General features: G+C 39.9%; 1 pseudogene; it reads right to left on the bottom strand.

The window, feature by feature from the left end:
- Positions 1 to 621: 621 nt before the first annotated feature.
- LOC133388128 (5S ribosomal RNA) lies at positions 622 to 740 on the bottom strand (annotated as a pseudogene).
- Between the last annotated feature and the right edge of the window lie 4,436 nt (positions 741 to 5,176).

The raw sequence follows: 5,176 nt of genomic DNA, 5'->3' as shown, positions 1-5,176 counted from the left end.
ACCAGGGTGGGTCGGTCCATACATATAACACCAATTTTGGCACAGCTGCACTGGCTACTGTTTCCGGGCTTAATTCAAAGTGCTGTTTTTGACCTATAAAGCCTTATGCTGGATGTAGGTGAACAAGCTGATATTAAATCTGGATAAGACAGAGGTGTTAGTGAGCAAAAAAGCTAACCAGGTTTGGGGTTGTTGGCCCACTCCCCATGAAGGAATGGGACTGTAGTCTAGGAGTCCTCCTGGATCTGGCCTTGTTGCTAGAAGATCAAGTAGCAGCTGTGGCCAGGGGGGCTTTTGCTCAGCTTTGGCCATTGCACCAGTTGCAGCCCTATCTTGGATATTCAGATCTGACAACCATCACTCATGTCCTAGTCACCTCACGTTTGGATTACTGTAATGTGGTCTATGTAGGGCTGCCTTTGAAGACTACTTGGAAGCTTTAGCTGGGTCAAATGCAGCTGCCAGGATGTTAACTAGGAAAAGCTACTTGGAGCACATTGTTGTTGTTACATGCCTTCAAGTTGATTACAACTTATGGCAACCCTATGAATCCTTTGGATGTATTCATAGGGTTTTCATGGTAAGAGGTATTCAGAGGTGGCTTACCATTGCCTTCCTCTAAGCCTATGGCACTTGGTATTCCCAAGCAGTCTTCCATCCAAGTACTAACCAGGCCTGACCCTGCTTAGCTTCTGAGATCAGACGAGATCGGGCTTGTTCAGGGTAGTATAGCCGTAGCTGAGCACATTATGCCTGTGCTAAAAGGAGCAGGTACATAGCCTGAGGGTACTCCCAGTTTGCTTCCAAGTACAATTCAAGGTGCTGGCTTTGAACTTTAAAGCCCTGAGTGGTTTAGGACCTAAGTATCTTTCTGCCCGCCTTCCCCTCATTAGTCATGCCCATCACATGAGAACCAGGGAAGAGGGTATGTTGTGAGTGCATACTATATCTGAAGCTCAACTGGCGAATACTTGCAACAGAGCCTTCTCTGTTGTGGCCTCTAGACTACGGAATGCCCTCCCCTGTGAGGTAAGATCAGCCCCATCTCTTCACATTTTTAGATGGCTGCTGAAGAGCCACATTTTTATTTAAGTATTTGGTTAATTTTTTACCCCTTCGTACTGATGTTTTTAAGGATGTTATGGATTTGTTTATGTATAATTCTTTGTATGTTTTGTATTTTTTAAATTTCTGTATGATTTTCTGTATGCTTTGTATTTTTAAATCTATGTTGTCTGCCTTGGGCCTTGGGTGAGAGGCGGACAACAAAATTATGATGATGATGATTCTCAGGACCTCAATATTTCAAGGAATACCTCTCCCCATATGAACCGCCATGGACCCTGCATTCATCATCTGAGGCCCTTCTTCATGTGACCCTTTCATGGGAGGCTTGGAGTGGCAACACAAGAACGGGCCTTTTCAGTGGTGGCCCCCTGGCTGTGAAATGCTGTCCCCAAAGAAGTGTGCCTGGTGCTTTCTCTATTCATCTTTAGGTGACAGGCAAAGACATTCCTTTTCACTCAGGCTTTGAGTATGCTATCTTAGTCCTTTTTGTTTGGGTTTTAAATGTTGTATATTGTATGTTTTTAAATTCATTTTTATATTGTATATTTTTAAAATGTGTTGTGAGTCTCCTAGAGACCATTGGGTATGAGATGACTGACAAATTAATTAATTATATATAACTTGTAAGGATGGGGCATGACAAGCCCCTAAAGCTCATATCAGTTCCCAAGCTTGATGAGTATTGTTGGAATCTCTGTTAATTTTACTAACAATGCACACATCTATCCACCTGTCAGTACTGTGCTCAGCACCATCACCTCAGTAGGATGGACCATCTATTCCTGTATCACTTTAAGCTTGGATGCTGACTCTTAAAGAGGCAGGTGAAAGAACCACTGTTGCCTAGCTAGTAAATAAACCCTCCTGAAAATTCTTCAGCATTTTGTATGAATTTCTCCTAATAAACACATTTTTGTATGCAGTTTTGACTAATGGATGGATTTTTGCAATTTATCCTAACATAATGCATTTTTGTATGTTATTTTCACTAATATATTCATTTTTATGCACATCTTCCCAAATATATGCATTTTTGTAAACATTGTTTGGTTGGAGAACTGCATCATAAAATTTGGATAAGTGCAATGTCCAGGGATGGCTATGTTTTGATCCTCGTATTGTTTCAGAAAGTATGGATTTGATAGATTTGCCTTTAAATGCAAACTGAATCAAATTTCTTCCCCATCCCTACTCTGAGTAGACATGATTAGGATTGCACTGCAAAAAAGAAGCAACAGTTTGGAGAAAAACAGGAAGCTCTATTCTTGATTTCACTGAGATGTAGATTGGTATACAGATGTGGGATCAGGTGTTGCTTAGCTGTGAAGAAGATAGGCTATGAGCTGGAAATTTCTGTTTTGCTTCACTGTGAACTTGTTTGGTGTTTTAACTGGTTTTATATAAGCAGTTGTTTTAATTGTATTTATATATGCATTTTTATATATGTTTTATTGTAAATATTGTTAAATGGCATTGAGATGTTGTGGAAAACTTTCCACAGACTTGGTTCTTTGATAGGAACAAGACGAGAAGCAGGTTGAAAATCAATACAGCTGTCTTTATTACTTTCTATAGTAAGGAGCTGAAGTGTTACAGGAGCAAAACAACAACAAGCAAGCTGCTGCCGTCTACAGTGCTGTACCTTGTATCTCCTTTTGCAAACGTGCCCACATTACCCATTAAACCTAATCAGAAAATTTTAAACTGTGACATGCTCAAACTTAGATGTGCAGATAACTCAGTAATTTTCCATTCTTCCAAGCCTTTACTTATCCTCCTCCCTCTTGTCCTTTCTTATTTAAGTAAGTGCAGTTACACTCTTTACCAGAGGGGGTAGACATGTTTTTCCACATCAGAGATGCTTCGTGGAAAGTGATTAAATAATAATTATAACAGCATATTATTGGACAGAGCATAATATGCCAAGATCACAAGTAAATCTTTCGCAGGATATGAGTTATTCTGGAGTTTTGCATAGTTCAATAGGACTGAGGAAAACAATAAAAATAAAACAAAAATCGACTGTATATAACAATTATTTTAATCTCAGATGTAGGCCACACATACTTAGTTTGGATGGCAACGAACTACATCTATTTTTCAAGCATTTGATTCAGTCAGAGTGGGAAGAAAATTAATATTCTAATGATTTATCTATTCATTTATTGAATGGTTTCAAAGAAAGCAGTAAGGATGTCTCAGTAGTTCACGTTATCTTCAGTTAAATGTTTCATGGTGAGAGACAAACCCTGAGGTTTCATTTACCCTTTCAACTATTTGCTGTAAAGTTGAACACGCGAGGTTAATCTAATTTTGCCAAGAATGAGCAGCAGAAGTCTGAGATTGGAAAAAGAAAGAACCCAAACTAAAAAAGGGCCCAATCTCTTTTCAGAATTTGTAGTTTTCCTGGGCACATTTTATAAATCAAAGGATGCAGTAGGCAACAGTTTACTTGAGGTAAGGTGAGGCACCTGTCTTGGGGTAGATTTGATCATCACTAAGGCATCACACACAACTGATCCATGGGTCACAATCCATCATGTCTTCTGAATAAACCCAGCTCTGAATAAAACAGGAGCTGTGCAAGGACTTAAGTAGTGTTCTCCTTCCAATAAGCATTTTAAGTGGAGATCTTTTCCCCAGTCTGCATCTGTATTGGAACTATTTTAACTTTTTTTATATATAGAATTGTTTTTAAATGTTTCCTTTGTTTTTACATATGGAATTGTTTTAAATTATTTTATATATGGAACTATTTTCTTTTGGAATTTTCCCTTTTTTATGGTTGCAATTATTTTGATTTTTTAAGAATTGCATAACCCACCTTGGGACCTTACAGTAAAGGGTGGGTAAGAAGTCAATCAACCAAATAATTAATCAAATACAAATGGACCAACCACAAACTGAGTTCCTGCTCAGTTCAGTGAGGCTGTTGTCAGTAATCTCCAGTTTGTGCTATTTGGCTTTTTTTGCCTTAGCCACCATAACATAATGTCTGGCTTGACACTTGTCTACCAGAAGGTCTAAAATAAATGGAGCAGTCTGTTTCAATATTGTTAGATGCTTTACAAATCTCTGTACAGTTGGAAGTCTAGGGTTACCAGATTAAGTTTCCTTTAGATGAGAAAACGCTGAAGATTCATTGTATTTTTCACTTTACTTACAAATATACAATCGGTGAATAAGTAGATGCAAACAGCAGACACTCTTATAAAGCAGCAGATCTACTATTTTATTTAATTATTATATTTTAATCCTGCTTTCCAGCCAATTATTGCCTCCCAAAGCAGCTCACATCCATTAAAAAATAAAAGAGAGGCCTGGCCATCAGACTTACAAACTAAAAAAGACAAGACACACAAGGAAAAGATGAAGGAGGGTGCTCAGTTTGATTCAAGTGTTATGTTATATATATGGGCATTTAGGGCCAGACTGATTTTCCCTTGCTGGCACTTATGCATGAGTAATAGTTGGTGGCTGTTGCTGCATTGGCCAGAGTCCTCCCTTCCCCATTTTTGCAGTCACAGGGCAACTGGAAGTTGGGGCTGAGTGCACTTTCTTGTGAGAAATGGGAAACAAGGTCCCTGCAGTTTATCCTTTTCTGGCTAAGGGATGACAGCATGGCTGATCTTTCGATTGCCCTGATGTTCCTCCTGGGAGGCAGGGGGTGCAGCCTCTTGGTGGCCCTTTGTCTCCTGACCATAGATGAAGCTTGAATGTGCTCTCCTTAAGCTCTGCAGTTATGCAGCAGCTGATCATTGGAGGTGTGTCCTTTCTAGCAGGAAAGCTCCCTGAAACTGCTCTTGTCTCAACAATGGATGGAGCCATGTAAGTCTTCTTGCCACAGTGTTCTTCCCAAGAGGTAGGGGGTGCAAATCCTAGTTGCCTTTGGTCCCCTTGCTGATGGCAGAGGCCAGGGTTTGCTTCCATTTAGCTTTTCAATCTGAGGGCAACTGCACATCAGAACCCCAGAGAGAGGTCCTGTGCCCCAAGGCACATCACCTTCAGCCATCTCATAGCTCTCTGTCCTCCAGTTCAAAACTGACCTGTTATTTCTTGAACATGTGCAATCTGCCAAGCACTCATCTGAAAACTCACCTCGGCATGT

This window comes from Rhineura floridana, chromosome 6 (assembly GCF_030035675.1).
Source record: "Rhineura floridana isolate rRhiFlo1 chromosome 6, rRhiFlo1.hap2, whole genome shotgun sequence".
NCBI lineage: Eukaryota > Metazoa > Chordata > Lepidosauria > Squamata > Rhineuridae > Rhineura > Rhineura floridana.
This window is presented reverse-complemented; position numbering and strand designations above follow the sequence as displayed.